Raw genomic sequence first — 18,512 nt, 5'->3', positions numbered from 1 at the left:
TGCCATTTCACTCATTTCAAGAGCCTGTAAAAGACAAAAGAAATTATTTAGAACCAAGAGCTTGATACACATTAATATCAAAGGTTGTACTATTCTAATACATATAATTATTCTATTCTAGATTCTCATTTTCTGTGTTAGGCTCAAAACTTTTCAGTCACTCCTCGTATTCTCATAATGTAAGATTTTGTGGCTAAACCAGGGTACTTTCTGCTCTAAATTAATTAGTCATATCATGTGGTTAACTTAGTCACCTACTTCGTGTTAATCAGAGATTTTGTATATACCTCTGATAACCATGCGTTAGTCAAATCCTTAGTATGGCCCTAATCATACTCAAAACGACTCTACGTAAGGTCCAATATATTTTATATGATTATTTTAAACTTACGACATTTTTTACTTGTTTTATCGTTAAATTCTGATAACTATAAATGTAGCTATATATTGTTTTTTTAGCCAACTTCTGTGCATCATTTAACTACTTTTTGAAGGTAATTGTTGGCAACACTGCCCAAACACGAGCAAACCAATTCCGGTAGAGATACTGAGAGGGAGAAAAAGAAATAATCTCGTAAATTAGCTTTGGGAGATCTCTCTTGCACATCTGTATTTGAATGAACAGAACAGCAGACCTGTGCTGTGTACCCTGTATCGATTGCATTTTATCAAGATTTATGGTCTATTGGAAGGGAGAGCTACGCACATATAGATGAAGGAAATAAAATTTGCATAGGGTTTGGATCCAACATTTCATTATGCAAGAGGCGTATAACAGGATATGACGGATCTACAATATCCAGTAAAACATTGGCATTTCAAGTCTTCTCCAACTTACCAAAAAAAAAAATCACTTTGTGAAATGAATACTTGCTTATGCTTTTAGATAAACGTTGAAGAGAATATTGCTTCAAACTTGTGAGACCCAATCATATAGCGCTTTTGAGGTATTTGCTTCAAACCTGTGAGACCCGATCTTATAAGGCTTTTGGGATATTTGCTTCAAATCTATGAGACCCAATCATATACGGCGTTCCAGGTATTTGTATCAAGCCCGTGACACCCAGCCATTATAAAGCGTTCTTGGTATTTGCTTCAAATGTGTGAGACCCAATCATATAAGGCGTTCCAGATATTGGATATTCGCTTCAAATCTGTGAGATTCCATCATATAATGTGTTCCGGGTATCAAGGGCAAATTCAACAAAGGCTTCTTTCCCGAAAATCCACTCGAAACGGCCAAAATAATGTTCAGTTTATTTTGAAACTATTTTCTAAGGGAAAGAGGAACGACTTTCACAAACTATAGAAATACTATAGTAAAGCAAGGGTGGATCCATGGGGGGGGCGAAGAGGAAACTTTCTTATTTTATATATATAAATAAAATCCATCCCAGAGTTTAGAGCTCTTAAAAGTAGCCCTACGTGGCAGTATTACAACCCACCTCCCCCCCCCCCAGAAGTCCGTCTTGGATCCGCCCCTGTAGTAAAGATTCATACAAATAGCTACCAGAGAGCAGTTTAGTATTACTACCCGAGCAGCTAAAGTATAATTTTCCGACTGTATAGATTGCATGAATTTTTGTTGAGTTCTCCCTTACAACCTGGAACACTTCATATCTTCCATCGTATATTGTATCAAAGATATAAAACTAAGACTGAACGTACGATGCCGGATTGTGTGCAAAGTTGCAAATAAGGATTGAGATTATGTTATGTTTTAATTGGATATTACTTCAAGTCGTTGTGCGGTAGCATCAGTATTAATGTTACTTTTGGACAGTGGTGCTAGAACCGGTTGTTAAAATATTTCAAGTTAGCAGAACCGTTTGTTATACCCAGACATAACAGTAAATTTTATTCAGTTATAGCTAGGAACAGTAAATTTTAGTTTAACTACCTTTGTTTTTTAGAAATTCTTATATTTACAGGGTTAAAGATGTACAAGAATCACTACAGAAACTTATCGAAATTTCCATTACATATTACTGCATTACTGCATTTCCATTACTGTAAGAACAATTGAAGACAATTGATTTTAAACAATTATCATTATAACAACAAATAACTTAACTCACTCATTGCAATTCTTTGTTTTTCTCTAATTATAGTTAATAATTCAGTGGTGCCCACCCCCCTCATGTCCATGACACACCCACCCCTCAATTGCCTATCCGTAGGTGTTCTTCCATGAAAAAAATCTTTTCGATTAATTTTTACACCCTATCAAACATATTTATATAGATTTTTACCCCCCCCCCAAATATTTCAATGACGCAGTTTGCGCCATAGCCCCCCTTGTGGGCACCCTTGAATAATTCATTCTTTTGAAATGAGAAATGAAATAAAATCTTTAAGTTTTACGTCCCATGATTATGCCGGCTAGGCTACCGGAGACGATGATGATGAGAAATGAACGAAATGGTGGAATGAAGAAAGTGCGAGGAAACATGAGAACCCCGAGAAAACCCACGCACACAGTGTTTGTCCACCACAAAACAATTCGTTATTTTGTTTTAATAAGAACATGATGGTGACTATTTGATATGAAGTTATACAAATACTAATGTAATAATATTTCTACTAATAGACATTAATAAAACAATTATTAAAACATAAATATCAACTCCACCATTAACATGAACAATTTATTAATCCAATGTAATTAATTAGAAATATACAGGGTATTACAGAAATTTGTCAATAGATTCCTAACATCAGAATAAGAAAAAAAGTTTATATAAGCTTGTGGTCAGAAGCACACAACATACAAGTATAATTATAATGTGCCGAGAACACATAGTCCATAGTTCCACTATTATAGGACCGATCGCAGTTGGGTCAAGATATCACTGAGGAACTAGTATGTGAATGAACTATTCAAATACTCATTTTTCAGAACCTCCGGTACTCGCAAATTAGTTTTAGAGAGGTTGTTTCGTAGTACTTGTTCACTCTCCACCTACCTCTCTAAAGATCGGTGTGCAAGTACTGAAGCATTCTTAAATATAGATATTTGGATAGTTCACATACCAGTGATGTCTTGACCGAACTACGACAGGTTCCCTAGTAGTGGAGCTATGAACTTCAAAGCTCACTTGTTTCACATTTTCGGCACCCTATAACTCCGAAACTATCAATTTTAGTGCATAAGTCCAGATGAACTTTTTTTTTCTTATTTTGGTGTGAGGAATCTGTTCTCAAAATATTGTAACGCATTTTTGTAAACACCCTGTATATAACATAGGTGACCAAGATTTAAGATCTGCACCTCTACAATATACCTTGCAAGAAGTTGAAAATAAAATAATAATCTTTTGTACCTCTTTCGCCACGCGATATCCTATTTCGATTTTTATTTTCTTTTTCTAGCACATCTAATAACATCGGTTGAATTTTATTCATCACATTTGTCCTCACTGCCATACAGTTGTCTGAGTGGTGGTTGCCGTATAACACAAAATGAAGCTCATAAAAAGCTGTATTAGTATGCTAACATGATGAAAAAAATACTCTCGTCGTTTTAATATAGAATGAAATATATTTCACGGGACTAAGTTATGGAACATGTAACTAATGTCCAGGCATAATGTTTTACTGGTTGAATTTGGTACATTGTGGAAAAAGGAAAGAGTCCACGTATTTATATATAAATACGCGGACTGCTGTGTAATTACTCTTCTTTAATTATTTTTCATACATTTCTATATATTCTTCATAATTTTTAAAAGCAACTTGAAAGTATATGATAAAACGTATAATTCTTTTGTTGAGCATATGTTTATGTAACGAGTTAGCCAGATGGAAGTATATCCGTATTTCGACAGTTCAGAATATGGTAACTCTAGGTAAAGTGTTTGTTGATATTTTGTGTTTTCTTCACGTAACTACAATTGAATTAGCTTGTTCGTTATATGCTTATGCTCCTTGCAATTATATATATATTGATTAAGATGAAATATTCCCATTGCGGCATTTACGTCCCTGAGTCATCCTTAATTGCTCTTCTGAGGAAACTTAAACAAATAGTGATGGATTAGCAAATATAAGTAACCAATGGCTATACAAGCCTAGTTGCAATGACCAAGTACTAAATAGAAGTAGCAAAGATTAAGAGCTATAAAAATTACTATGAACTCTATTAAATTACTTATTTACTCAGCTAATAGTTGAGCATAATATCAATAGTTGAGCATAACATAAGATCTTAACGAATGTTACGGAACTCTTATCTTAAAATCATAGGATATAGTGACATGAATCTAATTGGCCATTGCAACTGAAAGTTCACCTTAACAACAAAGACATACATTTTATTCTTTACTAATAGTCAACGTACCTGACATTAAAACATCAACCACTCATTGCCAACTCTAGTAGCCCTCACTGTTCAATACCTAAAAACATTCCCATCTTACTTTCTTTCTTTTTCTTTTTACTGTGAAGACTTTTTCTTCATTTTTTTTTTTTTGCTTACTCCACAGCACGGGCTGACTGCCTTTGTTCTTTTCCTTTTGAGGTCCTCCAGCAGCCTTTGAATCAACCAAAAGCAAAAGTGATTTGATCGGTGGGGAACATCTTTCTTCTAAATTCACCGTTCTTCAAGTTGATGCTTCATTTCGGATAAGAAGATTGAATTGCTCCTCTGATGAACTTTCGGATGTTACAAGCTGATGGAATATGTTCCAATTGGTACTTTAGAAAGCCATCCATTTTAGTTTTATTGACCACAACACCATTTGGGTTCGACTTATTCATTTGGACCTTTTGTGCCTCATGAGTAGATTTCAAGTCCATATCAGAATTCAAAACCAATTCGAGAAAAGTTAAGTATATTCTAATTTATCTGTTCAAAGATTTCTTTCCCTAGCTTGTAGCGGGAAGTTTTTAACTTTTTACGCATGTGACTTGCCTCAAGCAAGACCAGCCACTGCTTGGTTTTATTCATAAAAGAAATGCGGCGCTCAATATTTCTTTTTCAAATATTCTGTTTTCATCGATTCTCTTTATAAGAAGGCTGTATATTCTCTGTATCAGAAGACTAAGAACATAAAAAAGGTGTTCTTTGTCAGTCAGTGTTAATATGTACGTTATGACTCATCCAATATTTTCATTCATATTTGAAATCACCTGACAACCATATAACAGTTCTCCATTTCTTCTTTTGTCAGTGATGGGTATGTTTGTGTGTGCATCTGTGAGAAGAGAGAGAGAGAGAGAGAGAGAGAGAGAGAGAGAGAGAGAGAGAGAGAAAGAGAGAGAGAGATGGGGAAAGAGAAAGACAATAAAGAAATTACCTTGACAGAAATAAAACCGAAACGAAGAACATATTTATACAAAAAGGTAATAAACACGAATTTACCTCATGTCGTCTTGTCTCAGACTAGTAGGATATTTCGTTTCGGAAGGTATAAGAAATTAATTGAATGTGTAGAGATCGTCTCATTGTATACAAGATAAACTCTGATTGCTAAACATATATAACGAACGAAACTCTACCCTCATGCGTTAGCACAATGGTACTCTCACACTTTGTGCTAATATTAACGTCCCAAAAGCGATTCCAACTAAAATTGAAATAAAAAATAAACAATGAAAATTGTTTCTTGCAAGAACAAAGATCTGAGACCGTTGTGACTCAGTAATAGAGCGCTCACCTTTGGTGCGTGGAGTTCCTGGTTCAATCCTAGCTCGCGCCAAGTAGACGTTGTGGTGCACAAACTATACGTGCGTAAGTTTTCACAGAGTTATCCCGTTTCCTCCCTTTTCACATTCTTAATTTCGTTCATCATCATCGTCATCGTTTCCTTTAGCCTAGGAAATAATCTGTGATATTAATCTAAAAGAAAAGCTCTGTTATTGAATATTATATAGCCTAAGAATCTACAGAGGTGAAAACGATATTTCAAATTAGGTGTTTTATGTTACGAATATAATGAGACAAACAAAGCATATACTCGCATTTACTATAGTGCTATACATTACTGCTGCAACTGCTTTAATAAACCACAAATAAATTAACTCATCAGGCTCAAAGTTGGTACACAAAAAGGCACCAATGTGACATCCTGAACATAAACATGCTGTTCGGAAATATACAATACTCTCTTTCATAACACGTGTAAGGATCACAAGCATCTGCACTAGCAGCTAATGGGGAAGGTAACTGGTCGTACAGATGCTGGATACGTACCTGACGCATAGTATCCCATGTTTTTTGGTCTATTTGGCCAATGTTTGTTCATTTCCGCACGTCCTCGGCAGGAATTATGTCCAATGACCTAGAAGGCCATGATACAAGGCATGTACCGAGGTATGAGGTGCGCATTATCCTATTGCAACATGGGATTCTGCAAAGTGTTTAGATAAGACCGGGAGACAGCATTGACGATACTACGAATATGCAATGCACTAGTCATACTCTCCTAAATGAAGATAAAAGGGCAGCAGGATTGTACATTATTATCTTCCTTGACTATAATAGATTACCAAGTGTGAGCGAGTGTAAGTACATACTGGATTTTCTCGCTAATGTGCACGTCTACGGATACACACAGGATTTATGTGTGTCCGAGACAAAAATGACTCATCGCTGAACATTATTGCCCTACATTCGCATCGCCACTCAAGCCTAATAGAGGTATTCGTGTGAAGGGCATACTAGAAATAACCTTGCTTTTGACAATTAATGTACAGTATGTGGGCTGACTTGGGGACCACGGTAGATCTGATTGTCCTGGTATCTTGTAAGTCAAGGATGTTATAAAATAGAAAATCTGCCCCTACCTATCTTCATCATATGAACTCAATAAAACCAAAAAACAACCGAGCATCGTCTGATCCGGCACGTCTGATTGGCTACCCTCGTTTCCACCATGATTGTTGGCTCGAAACATTGCGATCTTAGTGGCGCGGAGTGGGCAGAGTAAGTGTGACGAAGCTGTGACGCATGGTTTCACGATTTTGTTGTATGGGCAGATTCTCTATTTTATAACATCCTTGCTATAAGTTATGGCGGCGATATCCGGTATGGAAAGAGGCGGGGAGGGGCACATCTGCTATGGGAACCCTCTGCCTTCCATGTGTACTTTAATACCAATAGTCACGATAAACGCAAGTCTTAGTCATGCGGAACGACTACGAGTCTTCTTGCACCTCCATTACACGACCATCCTTCAAGTCATTTAATTACAGAATAGGCATTCGTTCTGGCATTGCGTATTACATAGACTGTGATCCACACACAACGGCAAATGACACTACTATAAGTTGGCTCTCTAGGAAGGTTGGTGTCCTGGGATCTCCAAATTAAGATAAGTATTCCTTTTACAGTCAAACATTCTGTGATGCGAATTTCGTTCGAATCGAACGATGTATATGGGGTATTTTAAATGTGTTTCAAGCAATATATATATAGGCCTATATAAACGGACGTATGCTCTGGAACGCTTAGAGCAATTTAAATCAAAATCGCTATATACTGTAGGGATAGGAGGCCCCCTCGCCTTCGAAAAGTAAGGGTGGGAAGGAAGCTGCATATAAAAATATTCGTAAATTACTGATATTGGGATCGAATCATTTTTTTTTTCGATCGCTGAAATTAATAATGACGCTTTCGATGGTATTTGAGCCTACGTTCAGCCTTCATCAGCATGGGAGTGAGAAGAGAGAAAAATAAAATGTTCAAAATCCCCTTGATTAATGTCGAATCCATAGTTTTCGGAATCACTACGCTGACTGATGAAGTTCCAATGACATTTAATATCAAGTTTAGTCGAATTGAACTCTATAGAACCTTCTGAATATTACTTTAACTTTACACTATTTATACAATCCATTCCTTTTTCCTGCCTTATAGAAGACTGCGTAAATATTTCCCGGCAACGACGGGAAGGGGTGTAAATTGTTGGTAAATAATAATTTCATAGGTGTGTTTTACCGGGCGAGGAACGGGCATTTCAGTTATTGTACCAGTATATACCTCTTATTCCTTATCCTCGACTGTCGTCAATCCCAAGCAGTGTGGCATTAATAGAAAGCCTTGCAGAAAATACGTTACATTTCACTGAAATTGAATTTTTTTTGCAGAAGTTATATTGCAAAATTCTTTTGTTATCGCATTATGTACCCTACCCTACAACGGTACAAGTACAATGGTACCTTGTATGGTACCTTGTATATTAATACTAGGCTTGTACAATGCTACATTATATATTAATACTAGCTTGCTGATTTATATATGCAGAAGAAGAAAAAGAAAATAGGTGTAATGTGAATGTTTATAAAATATAGATATTCCAATGTTTAAAATAATAAGGTTTTTGGCACGCCGTTGGCATTGTGTATAATTTTAGTGTGGCTCTTGTTTAATTTAATTTGAGTTGCAAACCAAGGCTATACAGCGATTATATATCATATTTGATTCTTATCGTTGCAACCCTATAAGCGTAATTTTGTAAAATTATTGTTGATTTTATTTCTCTCTCTTCTCTCTTTATTCTTGACAGATTTGAACTTCAAGCAATTGGTACACTTCACTTCTTAAGGTTCAAAAGAGAATGAAATAAGATCTTTCAGTTTCATGGATGAGGTTCTAGGCTGGGCTGGTTTTAGGCTATTCACTTTGACCGTAGAACTGATGGGTGGGGGAGGGGGTATAAAGAATAAATAAAACTTAATAACTCCAGAACCACTCGACCGATCTTGATCAAATTTTCAACATAGATGAGGTTCAGACCTGGGATCGTTTTTATGATTTAAATTTGACGGAGCAACGTAGGGGAGGAGAAGGAAGGGGAGATATATAAAAATCAATTTATATAAGATTGAAAGTGACTATTGTTGTAACTTAATAACTTTTGAACTATCCGACCGATTTCAATGAAATTTTCAAAATACATGAGTTCGGATCTGGAAACATTTTTGTAATTTCACTTTAACAGTAGATCCTAAAGGAGGGGGAGCGGAGGGGGACGTATAAATAAAAACTAATAAAACCTAATAACTTTTGAACCACCCAACCAATCTCGATCAAATTTTCAACATATATGAGGGTCGGGCTTTGGGTGTATCTTATCATTTCACTTTGACGAACCAACCTAGGGGAGGGGGAGACATATGTACAAAAAATACAATAAAAATGACGGTCTTTGTGACTTCATCACTCTTGAACCACCGGACCGATCTCAATCAAATTTTCAGTTTAATGTTTATGCCTGTTAGGCTAAAGGAGATGGATCATTAAGGCAAGTGAATAATGATGAAAGAGTTGACAGAATGAAGATGTGGGAGGAAATTGGAGTATTCCGAGAAAACCCACAGACACGATGTTGTCCACCACAATCTTACTAGACAGGTGATCGAACAAGGGACCTCACACACCAGAGGTAAGCGCAGTACCACTAAACCATCGTGCCCTCCAAGGCTCAAGAGAAAAACACATATAAAGTATCATTACGATCGGGAAATTTTACGAAAGGAATCTTGAAGCAGATTCATAAAAAATGTATGCTGTGTTAATTTTAAGAAGCTTATTTACGCTCACTGCTGCAATTCAGCAATGAGACAGCAGCTAAAGTAGTAAAAATGGTTGTGAATTACTGTACTGCAGTATGTTTTTTTCTCTCATTAGAAAAAAATGTCGACTGGTGTGGTAACGAACAGAATAAGACAAGTCATACATTCCCAACCTAGTGTTGCATACCCTTTAATGCTCTGATGCTGGAGTATTTCAAATCCCCTTTTGTATTACTCGCATCTACCCTTTAGCTAGTGCTGGGCGTTATTCTCTCTGTCGTAGTCTGCTCTGTTTCATTAAATAATGAATGCATTGGTAGTGAGGGCATTGTTCATGTAGCGTCCATTTGCTTTCAGAAATAAAAAGAACATCACATTTTGATCTTCCCTCGAGGAGATCCCATTCAAAGCAAATAGATGCACACGTGGAGTGTCCAGTGACTTGTTCTATATGTGATGAAACATAACAAATTGATTTTTCGCTTAAGAAATTTCGAAACATGAGTTCTTTAAATTAATGTAGTGAACTATGTGAATATTACCAAGGAAAGTTCACATAAAGGAGAAATGCACTTGTAGTCAGTCATTTAACCCGTTCGGGATTTATGGTATATGGTATAGATAGATATACTATACATGTGCATTGTTCTAAAATGCTCATTTAACACCCATTACTGCTGGATGTTTTTGTTGTTCAGTCGTACATGCATTGCGAAACAGTTTACTTGTGTTTTGAGAAGGAGCTCGTCAAGTTGGTGGAGTCATGACGTCATCCGTTTGGTCTTCAAGAATACAACCCGAAAGGCTTGTTGTAAATAAAATCTTTACAAGTTTTACGTCCCACGATTATGCTGGTTAGGCTAAAGGAGACGGTGATGATGAGAGATGAGTGAAATGGTGGAATGAAGAAAGTGGGAGGAAACGGGAGAACCCCAAGAAAACTCACGAGCACGGTGTTTGTCTACCAGAAAGCCCACACGGCGCGAGCTGGTATCGAACCAGGGACTCCAAGCACCGGAGGTGAACGCTCTACCACTGAGCCACCGCGCCCCCAAAAGGCTTGTTGTCTCGCAAATGCTGTCTAAAAAGTGTTTTCAAGATATCATATTGATATTTTACACACGCATTGCGTACATCACTTAGTATTTTTCAAGGGATTTTAAGATTTTACGTTAACATAGGACAGGTCCAGAGGGGCCTACACTTCTGAAAAATGGATTTCTTCTAGAATCAGTTCTCCAGTTTTCTCGAATTTCCCTTTTCAGGTATACGTTACGGAATGTGAATGGTACCGTTTCGAAGGTCGCTTTATTCTGAAGAGAATGAGGTACGAACCAAAATCCTAGGATAAATACTAATGATTCAGTAGCTGTTTGACTGAAAGTCTAAAATTTATCTTAAAAATTCCAAAGCCCCAAAATGATTAAGAGTGAACTTCACAAGTGAAGAGTATGTGTGTTACAGTCAGGAAATGGCAAACAATAATCTGCTAATTAACATTGTGTTTTGCTAAATATAGTGTACGGCGTATAAGAAAAAAAAAAACAAAATAAAAACAAATAACATACATTTTAATGCCATAATAGTACTTTTTAAAAATATATTTTCTCGAAAACTGCACATAAGAATTTATTCTCAAACATGTTATATTGTTACGAGTTAATGACAATTTTAGGCTATGTACAGTTATTAACCATAATGTGTACTTCGTCCTTCTAATGCCGTAATGAAGAGCTTCATGTGTATTCAGGTATTCAGGTGCCTCATCTTAATAATCGTGGCATAGTATTCGTACACCATCAATTTTGACGTTTACACATTAATTTTTCTTCATTCTCTCAAAAACTACGCATTACCTTTTACATTCAGTCTCATAAGTGTGTTCAGTTCAATGGTATCTTGATTGGTTTATGTCTCATCTTTGGATACTTTTTTTTTTGGTTAAACGCCAGAGATATAATTACACATACATTTTCTGATTACACAGTCTTCATAGTACTACGTAATTAGAGGAAATGAAGATTTGAGGACAGATATACAGAGGTTGTTTCCGATCTATGGTGACGATTTCAAGCTGCATTTACCTTAAGAGAAATCATGTATGCGCCATTGAGAGTGGTCTATTTAGTGGCCTTACATCTGCGCAATTGCCCGACAGCGAAGTTTCGGGCTGTAGGCTACCGGCACGTAGTGTATCATGTCAAACGCAACCACTCCACCTGACATGCTTTCCATAGCCCTCATGTGAGACAAGACTCGTTTCAGGAGGCCGAAGGCGCAAAAGTCCATTGGTGACGCATCAGAGAACTTCATTGGAATGTCTGTGAATCAAATGGCACGAATTCCAGTTTCTGCTGCCGTTTGTTGGGCGAAGAGGCAGGTTGAGCGAGATGTTTGACTTGACGCCTTGTCTTGATGCACCTACACACGATTGTTGTCCCTCCCCTAACAGCACAAGTACATAGCAGGCATATACCTATCATGTTCCCTCAAGTACACGGGAATGTGCCCAGTATGTGCCTTAAATACTTCTGAGAAAGAAATCACATGGATAGCAAGAGATAGTTATAATCTATGTCCGCACCTAGGCACATGCCTGACATGTACCTGCGGAACGTGCCTAGTATGTTCTAGGTATGTTCCCCATGCCATAAGCGTCAATGAACCACAAAATTACTCCCCCCAAAAGTGTTAAATCGCCTATATGCGTTATGTGTTTACATTAAGGCGAGTCTAAACACATTAAATAAGTGATAAAAATACCCCCAGGGTAGGGTGGGCGCAAACCACCAACCTTTGGATTATTAGCCGCGTGCTCATCCGACTTGGCCACGGAGACGATGAAGAGAACGTCACTTGTAGAGGAATAAATTGTTGAGATCTTTTGAATTTGACTAATCAGAGTGTTCCTTTAACCGCGTATATTCGACGATAACCGTTTGGGATCAGATAAAATCTGCTCGCCATGTAATTTCATAACAAAATAACGAGTGTCAATTTACTTTATTTCATGGTTCTTTCATATTCACTTTCATATGATCGGCGACAGTTACCATCCGCGTAATAAAGTTAATGTGTTTGTTGCTTCTAGTACACAATCACTTACAGTTAGAAAAAGAAGCAACAAATGCATCAACTGTAGGAGATGAATTTAGAACACCTAAATGTAGCATGCCTAGCACATCTTTGCTGTTAGGGTATCTGAAACAGTATGTACCTAAAGGACGTACCAAGAATATGACAGATACATGTTCCAAGTGACGACATAAAACAAATTACTGTTAGAGTGCGAAATTGAGTCAGGTATATAAATGCTATATTTGTGGTATATAGTTTTTGTGATAAATGGGTGTCAGGACTTTAGCCTGACAATATTCCGAATTCACCGTCGTATTTTTTGCTACACGATGTATGGTCAGCTTGCCCTGGTACGAGTATCCAGCAATGATCATGAAACCTGTGCCAAAACTTTCCTTGCATTCAGTGAACCGTCTTTGAAAGTCCCTCGCGCCTGTCGATCGACAAAACATTGCACGTGGCTTATGACTTTCATTCAGATAAACAAATGCCTCATCCAATGTTACAACCAACTTCCACTTTTCACTGGCCAGGTACCGCCCATACAGTTTTCGGCAGTTAGTGCGACGTTCCTGGGTGTGTTTTGGCAAGAGCTTATGGACAGGCTCCTTCCGTCGCTTTATCAACTTCAAATCACGGTGAATGATGATATGCATTCAGTGTTCGAAGTGGAAAGAAGACAGAGGCGGTGTGTTCTATTACGATTTTGACTCGACATACCGGCTATCTAAATGTTGAAATTCAGTGAGGGTATGCTGCCTAAAAGATTGCATTTCTATTTACATAATGACTGAAAACCATTGGAGAGCTTCTCTGTAGTAACGGGGGAGGGGGAGATTATAGAGAGACTTTGATCCCCGCCAACAACTTTCTGAAAAAAAAAAATCCCCTTATGTTGTATTATAAAGAATTATATACGAAAATGCTCAAAAACCGATTGAGGATATTAACAATTTCCTGCGGGAAAATTCTCGGTTCCCCCACTCGACTGTAGGGTATTCCAAACCCTGGAAGGTTCACCACCACAGCAGATAACCCCTACATCCACCCATGGTTAAGGCACAGCATTTATATGCATTAAGGCAAGAAGACACACACACATACAGAACAAAGAAACAAATCAATATGGCGCATCGAAATATAAATTAGATTAACTTCTTTGAAGATACCTCATTTTAAAAACAAAAGATAGGAGAATGATAACAAAAATATCTGTGTTGTCAAATGATTTCTACATAAGCAATAAAATCTTTTTACGTGCAAAGCTATTCGTTAACTACTGTGTATAAAAATTGATTTGTTAAAAGTATTTAGCAACTACTTTCCAGTGATGGTATGTTTTAATCATTGGAAAACAAGAGACTGTATGCCTTCATCACTGAAAAACCTGAGGCATACCGCCTTACATCTAACTTCGACCACTGTGTGGACTACTTTCAGTGATATTTGTAGCCAGTTAGCGATACTCCTTTGTGTGGGTGAATTCTCCCTGGTGACCAGAGTTCTGACTTCCCGAATTCTAGTTTGTGTGCACCTAGTGGCAGGCCGGAGGTTGGCCTGTTTCTGCCTCACAGGAATCATCCCACGCCTCGCCTTACCTGCCCCTTTCAACACCTGTGATATGCCATTTTTGAACGGAGTGAATCCACGTTCCTTGCACAGTTTGATAATGGCACTATAACTGTAATTCACATCGGCAAGGGCAGTCATGTAGCCCTTCCAATAAACACTTATTTTCTGCGGCATTTGTCCCGATAATGCACTTACCACACCTGTCACGCACAGTGAATGGTCCAAGGTGCCCGCATGACTGGCAGGTTCCTTCTCTTCCTGCTCGGTGGTACGAAAGTTAGGTTTAAAGTAAGAATCAACGTATGTTTACGTATACACATACAATAGGTATATTTTTAAAATAACTATGACAGTGAAAATTATGAATTAAAATTAACTAAGAAAATGCATTGATTGTATTTTCATGTATTTTAACTAAAAGAATAGCATAAATGATTCAATAGTAGAGTTTTATATGATTGGTATATATAAAAAAGCGAACAGTTTTTAAATACAGTGACTCAAAAAAGTATTCATACATACAAAGATTTTGACGTAGGATTATATATAAAGGTTAAATACAAACAATGTTACAATCATTTGAAAATGTACATAATTTATTATGTTTGTTTGTACAAAAAATATCAAAAGAAGAAATATTTAGATGACAAAAATAAATAAATGTACTTTCTCAACTCAAAAAAGTATTCATACAGCAACACAAACTACAACTCTCGACGAGTTCTAACAATCTGTACTAGAAAATCAAGTTTTTAATACTCTGTATGCATATCTTTAAAACAAATCATTGCCTCGAGACGCCTTGGCATGGACCGAACAAGCGTCTTGGTCATTTCTGGGGAAATCTTAGACCACTCGTCCAAAAATATCTTTTGTAGTTCTTCTTTGCTCGATGGACGGCATTTCTGTACTGTACGGGTGGTGTGGTCGAGATAACCCCACAAGTGTTCGATAGAATTGACATCTGGGCTTTGTGAAGGAGTCAGAAGCCGTTGTGGAGCGTTGTACAGTAACAATTCCCTAATTTTCAAAGCGGTGTGCATAGGGTCATTGTCCTGTGGAAAACAAAGACTCTGTCAAGACCCAACTTCTGCACACTGTTTGATAAGTTAAGGCGCAATATACTAATATACTTATTAGCATCCATGATCCCTTCAATAAAAACTAAGTTTTCCACTCCAGAAGACGCCATGCATCCCCAAACCATCACACTTCCTCCTCCAAGTTTTACTGTAGAGATAATATGTTGCGATAAATATCAATTAGGTGTAACAAATATCTAAAACTGTAGGTAGCTGAAGTACATACTTAGCACATGAATATCATATGTGCTAAGTGTCGGGTACCTAAAAAGTAGCTGGGACACCTAAATGGCACATGCCTAGCACATCTTGTGCTGTTAGGGTCCCGTAGAGATGGGGAATATCATGACGATAAATGGGTGTCAGGACTTTAGCCTGACAATATTCCGAATTCACCGTCGTATTTTTTGCTACACGATGTATGGTCAGCTTGCCCTGGTACGAGTATCCAGCAATGATCATGAAACCTGTGCCAAAACTTTCCTTGCATTCAGTGAACCGTCTTTGAAAGTCCCTCGCGCCTGTCGATCGACAAAACATTGCACGTGGCTTATGACTTTCATTCAGATAAACAAATGCCTCATCCAATGTTACAACCAACTTCCACTTTTCACTGGCCAGGTACCGCCCATACAGTTTTCGGCAGTTAGTGCGACGTTCCTGGGTGTGTTTTGGCAAGAGCTTATGGACAGGCTCCTTCCGTCGCTTTATCAACTTCAAATCACGGTGAATGATGATATGCATTCAGTGTTCGAAGTGGAAAGAAGACAGAGGCGGTGTGTTCTATTACGATTTTGACTCGACATACCGGCTATCTAAATGTTGAAATTCAGTGAGGGTATGCTGCCTAAAAGATTGCATTTCTATTTACATAATGACTGAAAACCATTGGAGAGCTTCTCTGTAGTAACGGGGGAGGGGGAGATTATAGAGAGACTTTGATCCCCGCCAACAACTTTCTGAAAAAAAAAATCCCCTTATGTTGTATTATAAAGAATTATATACGAAAATGCTCAAAAACCGATTGAGGATATTAACAATTTCCTGCGGGAAAATTCTCGGTTCCCCCACTCGACTGTAGGGTATTCCAAACCCTGGAAGGTTCACCACCACAGCAGATAACCCCTACATCCACCCATGGTTAAGGCACAGCATTTATATGCATTAAGGCAAGAAGACACACACACATACAGAACAAAGAAACAAATCAATATGGCGCATCGAAATATAAATTAGATTAACTTCTTTGAAGATACCTCATTTTAAAAACAAAAGATAGGAGAATGATAACAAAAATATCTGTGTTGTCAAATGATTTCTACATAAGCAATAAAATCTTTTTACGTGCAAAGCTATTCGTTAACTACTGTGTATAAAAATTGATTTGTTAAAAGTATTTAGCAACTACTTTCCAGTGATGGTATGTTTTAATCATTGGAAAACAAGAGACTGTATGCCTTCATCACTGAAAAACCTGAGGCATACCGCCTTACATCTAACTTCGACCACTGTGTGGACTACTTTCAGTGATATTTGTAGCCAGTTAGCGATACTCCTTTGTGTGGGTGAATTCTCCCTGGTGACCAGAGTTCTGACTTCCCGAATTCTAGTTTGTGTGCACCTAGTGGCAGGCCGGAGGTTGGCCTGTTTCTGCCTCACAGGAATCATCCCACGCCTCGCCTTACCTGCCCCTTTCAACACCTGTGATATGCCATTTTTGAACGGAGTGAATCCACGTTCCTTGCACAGTTTGATAATGGCACTATAACTGTAATTCACATCGGCAAGGGCAGTCATGTAGCCCTTCCAATAAACACTTATTTTCTGCGGCATTTGTCCCGATAATGCACTTACCACACCTGTCACGCACAGTGAATGGTCCAAGGTGCCCGCATGACTGGCAGGTTCCTTCTCTTCCTGCTCGGTGGTACGAAAGTTAGGTTTAAAGTAAGAATCAACGTATGTTTACGTATACACATACAATAGGTATATTTTTAAAATAACTATGACAGTGAAAATTATGAATTAAAATTAACTAAGAAAATGCATTGATTGTATTTTCATGTATTTTAACTAAAAGAATAGCATAAATGATTCAATAGTAGAGTTTTATATGATTGGTATATATAAAAAAGCGAACAGTTTTTAAATACAGTGACTCAAAAAAGTATTCATACATACAAAGATTTTGACGTAGGATTATATATAAAGGTTAAATACAAACAATGTTACAATCATTTGAAAATGTACATAATTTATTATGTTTGTTTGTACAAAAAATATCAAAAGAAGAAATATTTAGATGACAAAAATAAATAAATGTACTTTCTCAACTCAAAAAAGTATTCATACAGCAACACAAACTACAACTCTCGACGAGTTCTAACAATCTGTACTAGAAAATCAAGTTTTTAATACTCTGTATGCATATCTTTAAAACAAATCATTGCCTCGAGACGCCTTGGCATGGACCGAACAAGCGTCTTGGTCATTTCTGGGGAAATCTTAGACCACTCGTCCAAAAATATCTTTTGTAGTTCTTCTTTGCTCGATGGACGGCATTTCTGTACTGTACGGGTGGTGTGGTCGAGATAACCCCACAAGTGTTCGATAGAATTGACATCTGGGCTTTGTGAAGGAGTCAGAAGCCGTTGTGGAGCGTTGTACAGTAACAATTCCCTAATTTTCAAAGCGGTGTGCATAGGGTCATTGTCCTGTGGAAAACAAAGACTCTGTCAAGACCCAACTTCTGCACACTGTTTGATAAGTTAAGGCGCAATATACTAATATACTTATTAGCATCCATGATCCCTTCAATAAAAACTAAGTTTTCCACTCCAGAAGACGCCATGCATCCCCAAACCATCACACTTCCTCCTCCAAGTTTTACTGTAGAGATAATATGTTGCGATTGCAATTCACTGTTTGGCTTTCGTCATACCCATCTTTTGTCATTTGATCCGAATATATTAAACTTCGATTCATCGGAAAATACAGCAGTATCCCAAAAGTCGTTAGGTTTAGTATGGTATTCGTTGGCGTATTTTAGGCGCTTTTGTCGGTTTACTTCTGAGATGTATATTTTTTATTTTGGTTGTCCTAGCATGAAAATTGGCACTATATAGTACACTTCGTATAGTTTGAGGATTCACAGTGCAAGTAGATGTTGACGCGATTTCTTCAACCAAAGACACAGCAGTTCGGAAGGGTGATTTTCGTGTTCAATTGACTACTTTCCGTTGGTCGCGGCGTTTAAGCACTTTT

The 18,512-nt window shown here is 37.5% G+C and overlaps 1 protein-coding gene across 1 annotated transcript in view; it reads left to right on the top strand.

Moving 5' to 3' along the window:
* Positions 1 to 18,512, top strand: part of LOC145692758 (WSCD family member AAEL009094-like) — a 290,574-nt gene that overhangs the window by 81,220 nt on the left and 190,842 nt on the right. The gene's annotated exons all lie outside the window — the stretch shown is intronic.

The sequence above is a fragment of the Thermobia domestica genome, chromosome 8 (assembly GCF_964235325.1).
Source record: "Thermobia domestica chromosome 8, izTheDome1.hap1.1, whole genome shotgun sequence".
NCBI lineage: Eukaryota > Metazoa > Arthropoda > Insecta > Zygentoma > Lepismatidae > Thermobia > Thermobia domestica.
This window is presented reverse-complemented; position numbering and strand designations above follow the sequence as displayed.